Consider the following 20453-nt stretch of genomic DNA (forward strand, 5'->3'; position numbering starts at 1 on the left):
CAGTCTTGGATTAAACATAGGAAGGTAGGTCCTTGTCAGTGTGTCCAGACTATTTCCACAGCCCCTCAACATCTTGTTTAGATTGATGAAGACCTGGGAAACTCAGGAATATGTCTATATATTACATTACACTTCATAAGATATGAGCTGAGGAACTAGGTCTCCCAGGTTTTTCAATTTCTAATTCGTGGGAGTTCTGGCGAATACAGATCAAATCCCAGAGTGGAAAGGGCACAAGGGCCAGAGGGCTGGGCTCAATCCCTGCTCTGTCTCTCACCATCTGTGAAACCTTGGGCAAGATACTCGCACCATGCGTGCAACCCCAAGTTAGGGTCCAACACTAACTCAGAGACCTGTGACACCCCGTCTGTCCTCGAAGGTCTCGAAGTTGAGCAGAGGAACTCAGACACGGAGATGATACATTACAATACCCCGGTGACAGGTGCCACAAGGAGAGACTTAACAAAGAACTGCTGGAGCCCAGATGAGCCATAGCTAATACTTCCTGTGGCGTCTGCTGATTTCACAGAGAAGAAAACATCTCAGGGAGGCATTTTTAAAATGACTGTGATAAAAGAATTTCCCAGAGGGTATTGTAAGCATTCTGGAATGGTTAATAATTAAGCGGAACTAAAGTGGAATTAAGGGAACATGCCAGTCATTTGCCAGTCTGCTCTCAGATCTACTTTCCTCTTCCTCACACTGGTCTGCATCAGGGGGTGTGCTGAGGGTTGACCCTCACAGACTCTATGTCCCAGGCTCCCAGGCTTCCGGCTGGATTCAGCCAATGAGAGGCACGGTCAGGACACTACAGGCTGGGAGGAAGGGACAAACCAGGCCATTTCTCTCCCATTCCTTGGTGCTGGGCAGCGCCTCAACAGTGTCTGGGTCTCGTCCACGGCTTTAATCACCACCAGATGGCCCATCCCTGTGGACTAGTTCCCGCCAGGCAGCCAGGATGGCCCCCAGCTCCAAGCTATGGAAACACCATCTCCTCCCTCTGTTCCTTTAGCTCCGAGTGGTGTGGGCAGCTTCCTGCTCTAACTCACCTTGGAGTTGCCTCACTGAGTCTCCTGTTTGGCTTCCCTGGGGTCTCTGTGAGATGTAAGTGTGGGGGGAGAGGGTGGGGAGGAACACGGCATGAGGAATCCTGAATGTACGCCACAGTTGGGAATTCCAAACTTTACCCCATGGTTTTGATCTTTTTAAGGATGATCAACAGAGAGGGCCATGCAGGGAGTTTAGGGGAAGAGGCTACCACAAGAGAACAAAGGAGGACAACAGCAGTGGCCTGATCTAAGGTGGTCATGTTTATGAGGCATTTCTGAGGTAAAATGCATAGATTTAGAAATGGCTTCGATGGAGGGGCTGAGAGAGGGGACAGTGAAGGGTGACTCCCAGGCTCCAGTTCAGGAGCCTGGATCAATGAGGGCACCATGGGAGAGGATGAGGGAGAGAAGCAGAGGACGCAAAGGATGTGGGTAGAATGCCCTGACTGGCATGGCTCAGTGGGTTGGGCATCATCCTGCAAACCGAAAGGTTGCCGGTTCAATTCCTGGTCAGGGCACATGCCTGGGTTGCGGGCCAGTTGTGGGCCCAGTTGGGAGTGTGCAAGATGGTCAACCAATTGATGTTTCTCTCGTACATTGATGCTTCTCTCCCTCTCTTCCCTTCTCTCTAAAAATAAAATAAATAAATAAATCTAAAAACAAAATAAAAAAAGGATGTGGGTAGGAGACATGTCCCTGTGGGGTACCCTAGGGACAGCCTAGGGGAAAGGGGGCGAGTGAGACCAGCTGACGTGTAACTTCTCTTCCAGAATAAATGATTCTATTGCTAGGAGTGGCCACGTTTCCTCTGTGGTATCAAAGTTTATTAAAACTTCCCGGGGCATTAAATTTTCCTTCCACTTTACAAATCATTTGGTGGTTGTTTTAGTGATGGCATTTGACATAATCAGTCCAGATCTGTGTCAGGAAAATAAGAGCCAGAGAGATAAGACATCCCAGAGAGACAGCAGCGGAAAGACTCCTTGAGGCCAGTACCGAAGCCCCACCTAGACCAGTTGCCGCAGCACGGCCCTGTGTGACTCCCTATTTGGGATTTAATGGGTGCCACTGCCCCGTAGGAATCCCCATTCAGTCTGGTGGGACCCCCCTGGATGGAGCTTGGCCTTACATTAAAGAGGGAGAGATTGTGGTCAGCAGTGAGGAAGAGTGAAAATGCCAAATCCCAAGATGCAGTGACCCACGGGGACGCTGGGCCCCATGCCCTGGGCAGTGCTGGAGAACAGAAGAGCCCGTTGGGACACCAGACGCTCACCTGCTAGGAGGGCGGGCAGTGCCCTCCCTCGGGGTTGCTTCTGGCCCTTGGAGCCTGAGATCCTGCTGCTCCAGGGAGAAAACGTGGGGCCAGGAATGAAGGGGGAGAAGAGGGGCGCAGCAGGGACAGCAGGGGGGGAAGAGGGAAAGCACTGTGGTGCGTTGCCTGCACGGCACGAGGGAGAGCTGAGATGGGCTGGAAGCTGTTACCAAAGCCTCTGCTTGCACCCGCCCTAAAGCTCTGTCCTCTGAAGAAGAAACCCTTCAGACAACGGCCAGGCCCCCCGCCGGCTCTTCCTCTCCGCTGCTCCCCGAGCCTAATGCAACCACCGCGACACAGCCACTGTGCGACCTCTGCAAGAAACTGGTTTTATTTTTATTAATTCTTAACCACAAGGTTAGACAAAGAGGAATGGCCTTGGAGAAATGCAGATGACCATGCAGGGACGCGGTGACGCCACAACAGCCCGTCGCCACGTGACAACAGCCCACCAACCCACGGTCCTGTCCATGGAACAGCTGGCTTTGGTGTCTCAAAGGCTAGGCACGGGCAGTTCTCTTTTCTTTTCCTTGTACTTTCACAGAAGGGCATTTTCTGGGATATAGGACAAAGAATGATGTGGATATGGTTCCTTTGAAGAGAAGTGTGATTTCTCTTCAAGTTGTCAAGAAACCTCTGGTTCCTCATTTTAGTGAGAGGGCAGCAAAGCGCCCGCGGTGAAGCAGGGCGGGGACAGAGGGCTGACGGGCTTCCCCACTCCCCCAGCCCGCACCCTGGGGCCCTCGGTGGCAGCCGCCCGTGCCCTACGGGCAGTCTCCCTCGTGACAAGTCCTGAGTGCAACTCGCTCTCCTGCTTAGACCCCTCCAGGGTCCCTTGGGTTCAAGTAAGGTTGCAGAAGACCTTTTAGATTTATTCTCAGAACGTAGACCAAGAGAGAAAAAAAAGAAAACACTACTGGTCTTCCCACACAAGAACTTCTTCCTCTTTAGGAAGCGCTGACTCCAGAGCGCTCAGCCCCCCTCCTCGGCTCCAACTCTGCCACAGTCCCCACTGCCTTCTAGGGTCAGTTCAGTGAGCGCCTCAGGGAGGGGCTGCCCACGTTGGTCCCCGGATCCTCAGAGCCAGTCCTCCACCTGGCACGGAGCACTCAATCAATGTTTGGTAAATAAGAAGGGGACTTTAAAATTAATGTGAGGCCTCTGCAAAAAAAATAAATAAATAAAAATTAAAAAAAGGCTGTTGGGAGGAGAGCCCTGAAAACAACCCGGGATAAACCTGTGAGGCAGTCAGAGGGCAATGCAGGAGGATGAACACTAAGGGCTGGAAACGGCTATGGGTCAGGATTACAGTTACTGAGTCTGTGTCCAGGCTCAGTGCCAGCTCATTTACAGTCAATGTCTCATTTTCATCCTGAAAACACATAGTATTGTACTATCATCCCCATTTTTTTGACGGAGGAGACTTGGAGAGGTCCTATGGTCAGGAAGCAGCGGAGGCCTTCAGGGGCTAGGGAGGAACTGGGGCTCCTCCCTGGCTCTCCGAGGTCTGCCGAGAGCCGTGCGGTATTGTAGTTACCACCATGGACTCTGGAGTGGACCCTCCAGGGCTCAAATCCTGCTTCCACTGCTGAATAGCCATGCGACCTCAGGCAAGCTACTTATTCTCTGTGCTTCTTGGTTTCTCCATCTGTAAAATGGTGACAATGATAAAAGTATTTACCTTACAGAATTTCTGAATACAATAAGTTAATACCATGCATCGGGGATTGGCCGGCCCACCACTTGTTTTTGTAAATAAAGTTTTATCAGAACACAGCCAGTGCTCATTCCTCTGTTAATTATCTGTGGTTGTTTTTGCATCATCACGGCAGAGTCGAGCAGTTGCACGGCAGGCCATAGGGTCAGTAAAGCCTCAACTATTTATTATCTGGCTCCCTGCAGAAAAAGATTGCTGCCCCATCCCCTTCCCCTGCTCAGCGCAGGGACAGCTTATAATGGCAGTACCGGTGAGTGCTACGAGGGCTATTATTATGAATAAGCAGTGGCCCTGGAGCCCCTCCAGGAGCAGCCCCATCTCTGAGGATAGCCCGATGGCCTGATGTGCCAGGCACTATATCAGGCAGGCTCTACAGGCCAGGGAGGAACAAGATAGAATGGTCCAAGCCTACTCTGGTGGGGCGCACAGCCTAATGGGGGAGGCAAAAGAGAAACAAAAGAAGTTGTTAAAGAACTGTCATAAGCTCTTCGAAGAAACAGGATGTTGAGACAGAACCACGAGGGGCAGCCACTGTAGACTGGAAGGCCTCATGGAGGAGGCGACACTTGAACAGCTACCAGAAGGATGAGAAGGAGCAAGTGCAAGGAGTGGCAGGAAGGGTGTTCCAGGCAGAGGGGACAGCAAGGGTAACAATCAGTTCTGGGAAATGGCTTGTAACATTTGAGAAACACAAAGGAGGCCAGTGTTGCCAAAGTGTCAGGGACGAGAGACACAGCAGTAGGAGGTGGGGCAGAAGCTTGGGCTTATTTTGAGAGCAGAGTCACGGGAAGCAGCACGGGTGTCCTAAGGGGCAAAAAGGACACTGTCTGCTTTGGAATCTAAAGAGACCTTTCTGGAGGCCGAATGGAGAATGGGCCGGGGCAGGCCAAGGCCGCAGGCGGAGCAGTAGGAGGCAGCGGCTACCCCAGCGTCGGGAGGAGATGGAGCAGGCCTGGACTGCGGTGTCGGCAGGGAGATGGAGCCATCCGCGGAATTTAGAATACATTTTCACAGTAGAGTCAGGAGGACTCGGTGACTCAGTATGAGGTTTGAAGGGGGAAGGAATCCAGAAACCCTCTCCCTTTTTCTGGTGACACCCCTTCAGCTGACTCTGCTTCTTCCATATCCCCATGCTCCTGCCCCGCCCCCTTGTCTGGGCCCAGAAGTAAAAGTGATGACTAGAGCAGTGCCCTGTGAGACTGCCCCCTAAACCCCCAAGGTCCCCTCCCCTACGGTCACTACTCCTGTTCAGGCTCAGGTCACAGCTGAAACCTTGTGGGTGGGCACAGCCCATTGCTGACTTAGCTTCACTTGTATGCACAAGCTGTACATCTTTCCATGTTTTTTCCAGACCTCTCCCCCGCTCCCCCCCTCCACCACGAAGTGCTGCTGGTTCTCACCTGGGACCCTTAACTGAGCTAACTGCTCTTCCTCTACCCAGAGCTGCCTTCTGTTGCCATTTTTCTCATTTCCCTATTTCATCCTGAAAATGCATTTTCTTCCTTACTTCACCCAATGCATTCATTTGAGTTCATGGTTATACTGGAGTATCTCCCATTAAACATTTATTTCTTCAGTTATTTACTCATTCTTTTGCTGAGAACCTGCCATATGCAGACGCTGATGGGGAAACAGAAACCCAGCACAGTGGGCTGAATTCCTCACCACCCTCAGCTCAGCAACATCCCCACCAGCCGCCTCCTCCCCTCCCCTCCCCTGCCCTCCCCTTCCCTCCCCTCCCTCCTGGCTCTGGCAGTGCCTGCCGACCTCTTTCCCTCATCAGATCCCACTGGCACCTCCCTGTGGCCTTCCTGCCTCTCCCAAGTTCATCTGCACTCTGCCCTTGAACAAGCTGGGGGGCCTATATCATCTGGGTGTGGGGGTTTGTGTGTGAGGTTCTACATAGTTTGGAAAAGCATACTGTATTCGCTCGATGATCTTAACTGTAATCATATAATGAGACTTGCCCATTAGTCTCTTCTAAATTGTTGCCTCACCCCCTGCCCTTTGTGTGGCATTTGGTACTTCCTTCTTGAAACCCCCTGATGCTTTGGCTCTGGGACACTGTGCCTTTTGGTTCTCCTCCTGCCCTGATCAAGCCTCTAAGCTCTCTGCGGGGCTCCCTGAGGCTGGGTCAGCCCTCTGCCCTTCACTCTCGCCACGCCGCCCACCTCTCTTCATGTGAAAGGCTCCCTTATTCCCAGAGCTGGGCTGTTTCTGAATGTGAGTGTCCCCACATTACCATCGTCATCTCAGATTCACAGTTCCCTCCCCTTGTCCTTTCCTGCCCACCCACTGTTCTCACAGACAGGCTGAGAGAACACATGTTCTCAGAAAGTGGTGGCGCTTCCAGGGGCCCTACAAGCAGATGGACTCAGGAGCCTGGATACTCGGCCAAAGACTACAGTGTGAATTTAGCTTAGAATCTGGAAGTATTTCTAAGGAGGACTGGGCAGGACCTTTGCCTGGCTCCACCCTCACGGCCTCAGGGTGCTCTGAGGAAAGGAGAGAGACCTGGGACCACCTTCGATAGGCTACAGAACAGCCACATCAAGGAGGATTCAGAAACCTTGGCTTGACCTTTTCGTTGACTTTTAGCTCCCAAAGGCCAACGTCATTGTAGCTGTGCCTCACCTTCTCACAAATGCTCACACCTTCGTGTTAGAGCCATGTCTCCAAAGCTAACCACAGACATCTGACATACGCTAGTGTGTCCCAGAGCTGGGAGAGTCCGCGGCAGGGGCAGTTCCCTCCAGACCAGTGGGAAGGCCAGCTCTGGCCCACGCCCAGGGAGGAAGGAGGCAGGGCTGCCTCCGGGAGCCAGGCCTGAGGGGAGAAGCTGCCTGACCTTGGCTACCCCAGGCACACCCCGAATGCTCAGCGCACACATGGGCAGCCGTCCTGGAGCTCGGCTCACAGGATGTTGTCACAGGCCTCATGACAATGCTGTCTTAGGATTGACAGGCTTGATTAGGACAACAGAAGAGGAAGAGCAGGAGGGGAGCCTGGAGAGGGGACCCAAGAAAAGCAGAAACAGTGTGAAAGAGTGGCTTTCCCCGCCACAACCGAGAAAACCATGGAAAGACTTAAAGAATCAACTAGCCAAGAGTTTCAGTTTTCAAAAACAGTGAAACTCTTCAAACCATGTCCCATGCAGAAACATCAGTAAGTAAAAGAGTGTACAGAGGAACTGTTGGGTTTCCTCAGCTCTACACCCCTCAGGCAGCTCTTCTGGGTCATCTTAGGGGTTCCACAGTTTGACTTTTCAAAATGATGACAGAGATGATGATGAGGAGGAAGAGGAGGAGGAGGAGGAGGATCATCATATCACTTTACACACACGTGTACTTTGCGGTTGTGTTTTTACATACAACATCATACCCAGTCCTCACACTAAGCCTGCGGCAATGTTATCATCATCATATTTTTGATGAGGTACGTGAGGCCCCGAGTTGTCAAGCAACATGTTCCCCAAACACATAGCTAGCACGTGGCCGGGGAGGAACTTGAATCTAGGCTTTCTGACTTCAAGTCCAGGGCTCTTTGGTCCGTGCCGTGGCTAGGGGAAAATGTACTGCATCCCAACGAGCACCAAAAAGGGGTCTTGATGAGAGGCAGCACAGCCTAGAGACCAACCAACTCAGGAGCCAGACCGCTTTCAGTCCCTTCTGCTATTCACTTACCTGTGTCATCTTTTTCTCATCTAGACAATGGGACAAAACTAGTACCTGCCCCTCAGGCTTGGAGTTAAGATTAAATGTGTTAGTCCAAGCAAACGACTAGCACACAGTGCCTGGCATGTAACTAAGCACTTAATACTCATGCTCGCCTATCCTTCAGTCCTAGCCAGCATTTACTCAGCGCCCACTGCAGGCAGAGGCCTGCGTCTCAGTCTGCTGTGGGACAGGAGAGAAGTGGAACAGGATCCTAAATTACCAGCCAGTTCCTGTTCCCACGGGATCAGGACTGTGCACAAAGAACAGTCAACAGTTTCCAAAGTGGTTGTGTTAGGTTGGATGGATAGTAAACCAAGACAGGGAGGAGGAGGGAGGCATGTCTCACCCACTAATGCAGCAGCGCTGAGCCTGGTCCGATGAGGTTGCCAGGTGTCCCAACATCACAGGAAACACTATGCTAGGACAGGAGGAGAGGTGCCCTTGAAACTCTGTATGTATCGTTTCCACTATCTGGGAAAGAAAGTCTTTGACACTGTGTATTCACCTCAAGGTCTAGAAGGAGGGAAGAGGAGGGAACCCACAGTGCCCAGAGAATAAGCCCATAAAATAACTTCGGTTAATTGCCTGCCTCTGGTCACTACCTGTTTTATGAGGGGGTCCCTCGTACTTACAGAAAGAGCCCATAAATAATTTTGGACAGCTGCCTCAACTTTAATTAACTGCCTCCTGTCACACATCTATTTTGCAACAAGACGAACAACTGTGATCTGGGGCAAGATAAGAATTCTGGGGAAGAGACCCCCACGCATGCCTACATTTAGGCGGTCATGTCCCCTGGGGGAAGCTGGCACCACCTTTACCCACCAATCAATATGTAACTCCCTTGCCTCATCCTGTCAACTCTATCAGTCCTCAGGAGAAAGGACCCAATGCTTCCGCCACCCTTACCTTGCCTTCCCTATACCCTATGCCTTTCTCCCTCACCTCAGTAAGGCCCAGTTCTCTTCCATGAGAACATACTACTAATGAACCCTGCTTACATACTAACTGACTTGCTGATCTGTAATTCTTTACAGATCACCAAGAAGAACGAATTTTTCCTACATCAGCTGGTTCCTAAGAATACGCCCTGGAGCATGATAACAATATTGGCCTGGGTCCCTTACCCCAGAAAAACACACCTCTCGTTTGGGAGCCTATTTGCTACAATAGCTTGGCCTACCCTAGTCAACAGATTTCAGACTCAGATCTCTCTGTAGCAGCTAGAAGTCTGCTTCCTAACAAGTTCCCGGCTAGATTCTGTAGCCTGTTACCAAGAGAGAAGCGCTGAGATGGACCATTGTGCCAGCTTCTAGGTCACCTTCTTCTCCTTACTGGCCGCTCCTTCTTTCCCCATCTCGCAGAACACCCAGGCTAGTGCTGGATCTCTTTGCTTTTCTATCTATACTCACCATCCTGGTGAGTTGATCTCAGCTCCTGCTTTCAATGCCATCTAAGGCTGACAGTGCCCCAGTTCCTACCTGCAGTCCGAACCTCTACACTGAACTCTAGTCGTTCCAACTGCCTAGCCCACATCCCACGGCTGTTTACTAAGCATCTTAAGGTAACACATCCAACCCTGCCTGACCTGTGCCTCCCATAGCTTCCTCCCCCTCAGCGAAAGGGTGCCCCTGAGCCTCTGTTGCTTGGGCTCAAAATTCTGGAGTCCTCCTTGGCTTACTCTCCATCAAAGAGCACCAAATCCTATGGACTCCTCTCCAAGGATGTCTAAGCGCCGCTCACCACCTCCCGCATAACCTCCCTGGTTGAAGGGCCATCATCTCCGCTCTGGTCACAGCCCTGGTCTCCTATCTGGTCTCCTGCCTCTGCCTCTGCCTCTGCTCCCTCTAGTCTATGCGAAGCCCAGCAGCCAGGGTGGTCCTTTCTAACACAGAAGTCGGACGTGTCACTCCTCTGCTCCTACGGTCCCATCTCATTCAGGGCAAATGCAGGGACCTTACGGTCGCATGTGACTTGGCCTCCATCCTCTCTGTCTTTACTGCCTGGCACTTTCCCCCCAATTTCCGCACTCGAGCCACACAGGCTTTGCTTTTCCTTGACTAGTAGAAGAGCCCCCTGCTTGCTGTCCGTGTCTTTTCCCTGACACGCAAATGGCTTGTTCCCTCATTTCAGGCGCCTGCTCAAATGTTACCTCCCAAGTGAGGCCTTCGCTGACTCACATGGACATGCCACCTCCCTGGCAGCCCCGCTGCTGCCGCTGCAATGTTTCCTTCCTTACTGCCCGTCCTCCCCTGCCACAACACAAGTTCCTCGAGGACAAGGACGTTTCTTTGGTTTACTGGGGCACCGACACTTAGCAGAACGCACAGGAGAGGCGCGCAGTAACTACCCAGAGGAAAGCCGGACAGCCACCCAGCGGTGTGCTGCATGCAGGAGGCACGGCAGCCTCCCTCCCGCCGAGCGTGCTGCCCAGTGCCCACACCTTTCATCGCAGCTCTTGAAAAGTCCTGAAATTCTACCAGCTACAGCTAGAGGAGGCAAATCTGGTCACGACAGCTGACTCGGGGTGGGCAGTCTGCGGAAGGAGGGGAAGGCCCCAGCCCTCGGGGGCCGGAAGAGTCCCTGGGGCCCGAGCAGTGTCCTTATTCCTGTGGACTAGTCCCTGCTGAGGAGCCCCGGTAGCGAGCCAGGTACCCAGGAAGGAAGGGGAAATGCTGAGAAGGACTCTGAAAGGTAGACAGGCCAGCAATTCAATTCCACGAGCATGTATGGAGCCCTCACGTAGGTGCCTCACAAGGTGCTAGAGATCTCAAGTGCTGTTTGCTGGGGTCCTGTTCTGGAGACCTCGTCACATCAGTGGGTAAGAGGGGGCACGGCCAGGTTTTCCCTGTCAGCTCACTCTCCTGTTTTTAGTATCTATTTCAAATGTTTTTAATAGCTATTTCAAGGTTTGTCTCCACAGACCTTGACCACTCCCTGCAGCCTTATCAACAAACCTTACTTCCTACTGCACAGAAAAAACAGAAGTCTTCAGACTAGAACTACCTCTACTTCCTGCCACCAGGCCTCCGTTCTACCTGCACAGGGCCCCGGCTCCACCCTTTCCCCCCCGCAGAGCCGCGGCAAGGGTCACCTCTGAATTAAGCCAGACTGTCCACCCGTCCTGGGTTCTTGTCTCCTCAGGGGTCTTTTGATGATTATCACCCACGTACACCCACCAAGCCACCCAAACTGCTCAAGGTCCCAATGACCTGGGTCCCTAACACCAACAGTCACTTCTCAGTCTTCATCTTCCCCGGCCTCTACACAGCATCTGCTACTGCTGACTGCCCCCTACCCAGAAAGTATAACACACTTTAAAATACTCCTTCCCTCTGGCTCCCTGGAACCACACTGTCCTGGCATGAAAGACCAAGCATGAACTAACAATTCCCAACTGTCTCTCTCCTCTACATCTAAGCCCACACATGCTACTGCTTACCTAGTGTCTCCCCCTGCCTCCAAAGCCAACACACCCAAAGCTGAACCGATCTGCTCCCCTAAGCTGCTCCCTCTCCAGAACTCGCTCTTGACGGCCCCCTCTTTATCTAGCTGTTGTCACCAGACAACTGGCACCCTTCCTGGCCATGCCTTCTCTCTCTTCCCCCACATCCAATTGGTCACTGAGCTCCTCTGAATGCACCTCATGGACACAGCCCACCTACTTCTCTACAGCCTCCCCACCCCAAACCAACCCTCAGTTCAAGCCACCATCCGCTCCGGCCTGGGCCATAACAGCCTTCTCTAACGGGTCTCTCTTCCTGCAGCGGATCCTCCTTCATCTCCCTGCCAATAGCTGGTCTCCCCTCCCCGACTTGCTCCTCCAAGCTATTCTCTACACAGCAGCCTGATTTGGCTTTTGAAAATGCCAAGCCGTTGTCACTCACACAGCCGCACACTGCTCTTCCGGTCCCGCATGCTGGCCTGCCCACACGTGCAGCGTCATCTGTGAGCTCCCCCACGGCCCTGCCCCTCACGCGGCAGCCTCTCTGGCCCTTTTGCTGGTCCTCACATGAGTGTAAGAAACTTCCCTCCTTACAGCCGTTGCCCTAAGGCTGGCCTCCCTTTGCTGAAGCTGTTTCTCTGCAGCAAACTCCCTCTCCTCCATCTCTCCACTTCTCACTGAGCTGGGGTCATGCAAGCTCAGCTGAAGCATCCCATGCATATTCAGCCAAGCCTCCCATACCTCCTTGGCCAGCTTAGGTCCCCAATTCCTCATCACACGCCCATTGTCACCCTGTACATCTCCTTTGTACCACATAGGATTACAATTCATTTTTTATGTAATGACCTGTTTGATATCTGTCTGCCCCAGCAAGCAGAAGGGGACTGCATCTCTCTTTTTCAAGGTGCTGGCACAGAGCAAGCACTCAAATATTTCAGTGAATTAACAGCTGCCTGTCATGGGCCAGACATCGTGGCTAGGAGTTTTGTATGGGTTGTTCTGCTCACTCTGCACAGCAACCCAATGAGGTAGAGGTACTAATTTTATTATTCACAGTCACATGTTACCGATCGGGTCCTGAAGCTCACGGGAATTATATGATGTGTGCAAGGTAACAGAGTGGGCAAGTGCTGGGTAAGGAGTCCATCTCAGGAGTGTCCCCCATCAAAGCCACTACCGTGCGTCCCCCTCTGCGCTGGCCGCAATGCTCCCTCACTCACTGCCTTAGACTCAGCGAGTGCCCAACCAACAGGGTGGACAGACATTATTCTGGCTCGTTTGGTCCTCACGGTCACTCCTGAGGCCTACAAACAAGAATTCCAATTCCTCTTTTCTAAATGAGGGAGGAAAATGGAGTTTAAGGGGTTCAACGTATCACCTGGCAGTAAGGAAGCATCCTGAGCTGGAACCCATCTTTCCTGACTCCTCCTCTGGGGCGATTTTCTCTATGACTTGGCCACAGTTCGGCTCTGACCGCGGGGTGGGGTGGGGGGGCGCGGTTCTGCAGGGGAGCTGGGTGGTAAAGAGTTAACATAGCAGGCCTGAGACTGAAGCCCTTAGAGATGTCTGCTTCAGGGATGGCCCTCGCTGATGTCAGAAAAGGTGGATTTGGGGCAGGTTCCCCTAACCAATACGGAGCTCCCTGTACCTAAACTTTTTGCAAACGATGTTTGCAAACTTTTTGCACCTCTCTTCTGGAAGTCTGGAATTTTGGTACATGCTGGGCAGAGGGCGCCTGCATGGTCAGACCTGGAGAAAAACCCTGAGTGCTGAGTCTCCAATGAGCTTCCCCGGTTGACAGCATTTTCACACATGTTGTCACATTCCAGTGCTGGGGGAGTGAAGCATGTCCTATGTGACTTCGCTGGGGGAGGCTCTTGTAAGTTTCTACCTGGTTTCCTCCCAGAGGTGTCCAACCTTTTGGCATCTCTGGGCCACACTGAAAGAAGAGTTGTCCTGGGACGCACCTTAAATACACTGTGACATGTAATCACAAAAAAATCTCATAATGTGTTAAGTAAATTTACGATTTTGTGTTGGGCCGCATTCACGGCCACCCTGGGCTGCATGCGGCCCGTGGGAACATCCCTGCTCTAGACTTTGACTCATGTGCCTTTCCCCATTGCTGATTTAGTTTTGAATCTTTTGACTGTAGTCAATCATCTCTGTATGACTAGATGCTGGGTCCTGTGAGCGCTCCAAGCAAATCGTCCAACCTGGGCATGGTCTCAGGGACCCCGGGCACGGCAGCTTTCTAAATAAGACATAAACTTTGAAAAGGATGAAATAGGCATGAATTTGTAGACTAAAACAAGAGCCATTCTAGGCAGAAGAAATGATCTGGAGAAAGTTCAGAACAGGTGAGTCAGGTGCAGAAGGCCCTGCAGCACTTTAACAGGACTGAAGCCGAGCTGCGGAGCAGATTGAGCTGTGACACAGAAGGGGGCGGGGCAGAGAGGTCACACTTGGTAGAAAGGTCCAGTGTCAGTGCAGTGACCCACTGGATGTCATACATAGGGAACTGCTGGTGTCGAGGAAGGACAGAAGGCATTTAGTGTGGCTCTCCACAGCAAACATGTGGCATTGCACATTTCTACGAAAGGTCTAGGGAGTGCTGTTAAGAGGTTGAAGCAACATCCCCAATTACTGGTTTTTTAAATAAACCACCTCAACATGAGGAAACCAGTCTGCTCCAAAATAACCTACTTTCCATTTATTAAGGGCAATCACCGGCTCCTTCCTTTATCCCTTTGAGATGCCTTTGCCACTTGTCCAGCATTCCCCCCGTCCCTCCCGTCCACCCCTCTTCACTCCTGAAGGCTTCTGGGAATAACCCCACACACTTGCTTAATCACTTCTTTTATTCTGCAGCTACTTAGCACATAAGCCTTCACTTTTACGTTATTTTGCCTTTAACCTGGGGAAGCACGGTAAGTTTTCCTAGATTGTGTCACAGGTCTGCCCAGCCTCTTGCCCAGATTCCTCACTTCACAATGGCAGAGGAGGGACTTTCGGGACCTGCTCAGCTGCACCCCACCCACCGCCCCGGGCCTCCAGCAGCAAGGGCCGGTTAACAGAAGGCTGGGAGCACGGCCTGCTGTTCCAAGCCGGCTCCCTTAGTCGGGGAGGGGAAGGGCTCTGGCTGGCAGCTTCTCACCGTCAGCCTCGCCCCTTATCCTGCTCTGACTTCATAGTTGGATGCCACTGAAGTAACTAACTGCTCTGCTCCTCGTGATCAAGGCAGTGGCTGTATTTTGCATCCCAAATGCATTTTATTTCTTCTGCTGGGTCCCTGTGTTGTCTCCCTGCCTAGTGCTATTCTTCTTCCAAGGCAGCATCTGCTCAGCCCACAAGTCGTTCAAAGGACTGGAATCCTGCCCCTGAAACCTGGCCCTGGGGGGCCGGGCCTCCAAGTCTGGTGCTGCCTGCCCTCCTCTCTGTCCTCTTCCTGCTGAGGGCTTGCCCCAGCACATCCCTACCCTGTCCTGCCCCATCCCAGCTCCCCTGCCCTGGCCCCTGAGCTCTGCCTGCTCTAGAGATTGCAAAGTGGCAGCAATAGACTAAAGGATGGTCTGCCCTGGCAGGGGACAGTTCTTCTGATTGTCTGTTTCTAATGTAAATTTGAATGTCTTTAAACTGGACACAGACACACACTTTCTGCCTCCCCACGGGCCCCACAACTCCCTACAGCAATCAAACACTAGGAAGAAGAAAACCAGTTTTACCGAATACCTTCCAGACATTAGGCTCTATGTAAATATTGGCTTATTTAATCCTTCCGGCAACCCCAAGTGGGTGACATTGCTATCCCTGTTGTCCAGTAGGAAGACCGAAGCACCCCGAAGTCAGGCAACTTGCTCCAATCACGCAACTACCATCAGCAAGCCATAAACCCAGAATCAAACCCGGGCTTGCCAGATTCGGAGGTCCACACTAGTTCCATGATGCCATTAGTGAAGGCAGTAAGTCTTGCTTAGGCTCTGCACTAAGGAGGCCGCTCTGCAGCAGCGTGGGAGAGAATTCAGAAAGGCAGGAAGGGGAGTGAGTGCACGATTAGGGTAGCACAGGGAAGAGGGTCCGCGGACCCATGAACTCAGGTAGCAGCCCTGGGGGTAGACAGTGGGTCAGGATCAGCGGGGAGGAGACAGGCCTGGGTGGAGGATGGGGACTGAGGGCAGGCATTGATCTCTGCCTGGGTTAGGGAGAACACAGAGGAAGAGGGGGCTTGGGACGAGTATCTACGGGGCTCGTCAGCGCGGGACCATGTGGCACCCTCCAGGGAGATGGGCAGCAGCTGCAGAGCAGGCTGGCGACAGAGGATTACCAGGCCCTGGAAGCCTTCAAAGGGAGATCCCAGCAACGCAGCAGGTGCACGCACTGAGTGAGGAGGAGAGCACAGGTGCAAGTGCGGGCTGCTCTTCTGGAAGCGTCGGTGAAGGGAGAGGACCGGGCCTGAAGACACAGGGGACCTTACTGTTTAACAGAGACGGTTGTGTGGGGGAGGGGAAGGAGTCAGTTTTGAGAGAGTAACGGAGGGAACCGGCTTGTCTGGGAGGGAGAGAGCGCCGAACCAGGGCCGTAGGTGGAGAAGGCGCTCTCCTGGTGCGCGGTCAGACGGCATCTCTTCCTTGAGAAGCTGAGGGGGGCACTCAGGGATACTCTGAATTGGCCAAGAGTAGACGCTGAGGGAGCACACGACAAAAAACAAGGCCTGGGATCTGCAGAAACTCAGTGAGGCGGGTTCCCTCCCCACACACAGCCCAGGAGGGATGCCCACTGGCTGTCATCCACCATGGGGCCCAAAAGGGAGTGGCGTGGGGGAAGGCAGAAGACGGTGGGCGGAGGGGGGATGCACGGAGATGGAAGGAGACTTGGCGGGGGTTGGGGAACACACACAAAGCAATATACAGAAGATGTATTGTAGAATTGTACTCCTGAAACCTGTATCATTTTATTAACCGATGTCACCCCAATAAATTCAATTAAATAAAAACACTGGGCCCACAGGCCCTGCGGGCACCGTCGGGTGCACCTGCTTCTGCTATGGGCCATCTAAGCACCACCACCTGCCTCCAGATAACAACACGCAGAGAGCGCTCATCAGTGTCACTGCAAGTGGACTTCGAATTTTTCTGTCAACAGTGATGAGTCTTTCTACTTCTATTTCTTCCCTGGCCCTCCAGCCCATTTCCTCACAATACAGGCAGGGCTCGCAGGGGTCGCCCAAGTCTATTGCTGACAGACCCTCCAAATAAATCTTTCCTCTGGGCAAAGTGACAAATTCGCTGGGCTCCAACCCTGGCCTCGGCAGAAGCAGGAGCCCACCGGCCCTGGGGATGGCTCCTGCCCCGTGGCACGTTCCCCTCACCCGAAACCACACACAGAGAGAGGCCCGCCGGCTACACTCTGCTGGAGTGAGAGCTCCTGCCCCAGAGAAACCACAGAAAAAGTTGCCACCTGGGCAGGAAAAGCTCCTCAGAGGCTGGGTCAGCCACTGCCACCCACTTCCCCTGGTCTGTCAGCTCTTAAAGAATCTGTCAGTGGCAAAGGTGTTAAGCAGCCTTCAACCGAACGCCTTTCTGGTTCCCTCGCCCGCCTCCTGCCTGGAACTCTGTCTTCCTCCAGCCTGAATACTATGAGAGAAGCACAGCGTCTGGGGTCAGCAGGCTTGGGCTGGGGTCCTGGCTGGCCCGGCATGCTATGACATCTTTCAAGTCTCGTCTGAGCCCCAGCTTGTAACCAGGTAAAGTGAAAGAAACACCGTCTCCCTTCTCTCAGGGAGGCAGTGAAAAGTTCAGATGAGACGAGCTATTTGTCAGTTGTACAGTGCTATTCCGACCTCTGGAATCTAATAAGCAAGTCCTGCCAGTGGCCTAACCTCTCTCCTCCGCAAGGCCCCGTGCAGCCCATGTTCCCGGCCGTCCGTCCCTGGCAGCCCAGAGCCCATGGGAGACACATTTCCAATGAATTCAATGCCAGCGTTTGCTTAGGCCTGCTCTGTGCCAGATTCCCGAACTCAGACAGGAGCAGGTACAGAACTTGCTCCCTGTGCGCTCAGCTGGGTAGAGCTAATAGAGCGGGCGTCTGTCCATGCGGTGGCTACGGTACCTACAGGAGGATCTGCTCCACGTGGCGGCGACAGACGACGCAGGCACTGCTAGAGCCTGGGTCGCCTCGCTGATCCCCGGACTGAGGAGAGTGGCGCAGATTCAGTCCTCTGAGAAACCAGGCTAAGGAGCCAGGGGCAAGAGGAACCAAACACCTTGCAGGGCCAGGCCTGGCCCAGCAGTGGAGCCGACAGGCTTACTGCGCTCTCAGTGCCGCATCCTCACCATCTGGAAGATGTGGAGGATAGACCTGCTTTGGCCTGGCTCCCAAGGATATCATGGAGGACAAAACGAGGACTAAATGACAAGAGCAATGAAAAAAGGCTTTCAAAAGGAAAAAGCTTTAAAAACAAGGAATTACCATTCTTTCTTCAGGGTCCTCCCCTGTAAAGCTGAGATAATCACCAAAGGTCTGCGTAAAAGCTGACAAGCCTTTGCCACCGCTAGCCAAACAGGACTGACTCAGAGGCTTCCATTCCACCTCCCTCCCTCTGCAGCTCATCTCCACGGGAATATCTGAGTCGCTACAGGTAGTCCTTCCAGGGGGTGGAGCCGGTCTCCTTTCCACATTCTTCAGGCTGCCCTGCCACCCACAGCCCGGGCACTCAGGACGGGAAACACTGCCCATCCAATCCCTGCTGCCCCAGACCTCGGCCCAGAGAACCTGAGAAAGTCACCTCCCCTCCGGCAGGACTTCCAGAAGCTGGATCCGACAGCAGGCTCTGGCCTGCCTATGTCCAAGACCCAGAGAAGGGGATTCCAGGATCCCAGAGCCAAACCATTCCACGGAGTTCAAAACAAGACAGCAACGAAAACAACAAAAAGCCTTCAGAGAGGCTAGACGCTTTTTGCTTTCATCTCATAGTCATCTTTTCTGAAGCACCTTCTGTCTCTTGTGTTCAGATTAGAGAGTAGAGTTGGGGAATGGGAGTGTTTAGATAAGGTTTTCACCCAAACCGGTAGCTGTGCTAACACCCCTGTCTTGGGCTGTGTGCATAAGGCAGAGCAGGCAGCTGCACTCCGGATGTGAGAAGTCCAACCCAGTCTTTCCCTGCCTAACGTTATTTCACACACACCCAGAAGGAGTCTATTCCCAGGAGCGTTTCAACCCATTTCTTTGCATGTTATGTCTTTCACAGCCCTTATAAAATGCAAATATCTCTGAAGAAGGAAATCGTATTCCCCTGGCCCTAGCCCAGTTCCCATACAGCACCTGTGCCCAGATGCTTACTGAATTAATTAAATCGGTTACTAGATGCCTGTCCCCACAGGACACGGGTCAGGGCCCAGGGCTGTGGGGGATGCAGGGGGGAAGCCAGGCCAGGGAGCCACGCCTCATTTCACCAACTTCAGGCTGGCCCAGAGCAGGCCTGCCTGCCACAGCGAGATAACTGAGTTCCGATGAAAGTAAATCTGAAATAGCCAAATATGGAAACTCTGCAGGAGGGAGCAGAACCAGCTGAGAAAGTCTGCAAGCAGCAGTGAGGTGAGCAGTCAAGAACGTGCTCAGAATTGCCAAAACCCTGCAGAGAGGTAACAAGGGGCGGCAATGTGGCGTGGAGAGCCCAAAGAGCACCAAATCTCTGCGTGTCCCTGGGACTCATTTCGCCCCCGAGTCTTGGTTTCTTGCAAGAGCCCTCTGAACACACTTCGCGTGCGTGCGTGTTGGTGTCTAAATGAGCACGCTCAACAAAACAGTTCGAAGAGGTTTCCATTCAGTCCACTACTAAAGTTTCATTCTGGAGTGTTCTGGTTGGAAAGTTTTGCAAAAATGGAGGGAGTGCCCTGGCCGGTGTAGCTCAGTGGGTTGGAGCGTCGTCCTGTAACCAAAAGGTTGCGGGTTGATTCCGTGTCAGGGCACCCATTTAGGTTGCCGATTCATCCCCCGTCGGGCGCGGGGCAACCAGTCCATGTTTCTCCCTCCCTTCCTCTCTCTCTAAAAGCAACGAAGAAAAAAAAAAAAAAGTCCTCAGGGGAGGATTAAAAAAAAAAGTGGAGGGTGTGCCTAAGGGTATGGAGGGCGTACCTAGGCGTTGGGGCGCGGGAATGCGGGGAACATGCGAAAGTCCTCCGCCTGTGAATCCCCCTTGAACCTGGCCCCTTTAATCCACAGCCGCGCTTTGGAGCCGATCCCCAGCCGGGGACCCCAGTCTCCGTCCTCGCCACACCCCTTCTCCGCTAGGAAAGCCCGCTCCGGGGCTCCGGGACCCATTTGCCCCCACACCGCACCCTCTGAGCATCACCGGCCACGGCCTTGCCGACCTGCCCTGGCCCTTGCCGGGCCGTCGTGTCGTCCCCTCCGCCCGCGCCCTCCGCTCCCGGTCGGGGACCAGCCGGAGGCCCCAGCAACCCGGCGCGGGGCACCGGGGGTGGCTGCGAAGCTCTTGCCGCCGCGGCGCTTTCGATTTCAAAGTATATGGGACAAACCGAAAAGCGCTCCTGAGTCCCCTCACTCCAGCCCTACAGCCGAGGGGACTTCACCCCCCAGCGGCGACCTGTCGGGACTCACCTGTGGCTGCGCGAGCGGGGCTCCGCCGGCACCAGTCCGCAGGCTGCTGGGCTCCTCCGGGCAGCGGCAGGCCACGGGGAGGCGGGGCGAGGATTCTCGGCAGCCTGAGCCAGCTCTCGGCCCCGCCCACGAGGGAGAGGGGCGGGACCGAGGCCTGGGGGCGGGCCTGGGGCGGGGCTCCGGGGAGTGGTCCGAGAGAGGCCCGCAGGACCCGGGCCCCGCGAACGCGCTGGAAGATGCTGGGCAGGAGGCTGGAGAGTTACCCTGGCAATTAGAACTTTAACCCACCCTCGCTAGACTCATTAATATCTATAAATAAAAATTATCTCTAATTTCTCTCAAGTGGGTTAGAACAGAGCACATCTTGTACAGTGAGTACAAATTTGCCAGCCCTCCTTGCTGCTGGCCTCTGCAATTCCTTAGAGTTGGAGAGCTTGCCCTTGTACCAAGGGCTTCCCAAGCATTTCTTTCGATCCTCAGAACGACCTTTTGAAGTAGACCTGGTCATCCCATTTCACAGATGAGCTCTCTGAAGCCCAGAGAAGTGACAGGCAGTTATGTGCTGAAAGTTAGACGCTCAGCAGGTGCTATAGCTACA

At 53.4% G+C, this 20453-nt stretch overlaps 1 protein-coding gene across 1 annotated transcript in view; it reads right to left on the reverse strand.

Annotated features, from left to right (window-relative positions):
* The window catches only part of TRAF5 (TNF receptor associated factor 5), a 47076-nt gene extending 27152 nt beyond the window's left edge, over positions 1-19924 (reverse strand). The window contains exon 1 of the mRNA XM_054563024.1: positions 19856-19924. The gene's annotated coding sequence lies outside the window, so the exon portion shown is untranslated. The remainder of the gene's footprint in view (positions 1-19855) is intronic.
* Positions 19925-20453: the final 529 nt, after the last annotated feature.

This window comes from Pteronotus mesoamericanus, unplaced genomic scaffold (assembly GCF_021234165.1).
Source record: "Pteronotus mesoamericanus isolate MK-2021 breed Mesoamerican mustached bat unplaced genomic scaffold, CSHL_Meso_final scaffold_705, whole genome shotgun sequence".
Classification (NCBI taxonomy): domain Eukaryota; kingdom Metazoa; phylum Chordata; class Mammalia; order Chiroptera; family Mormoopidae; genus Pteronotus; species Pteronotus mesoamericanus.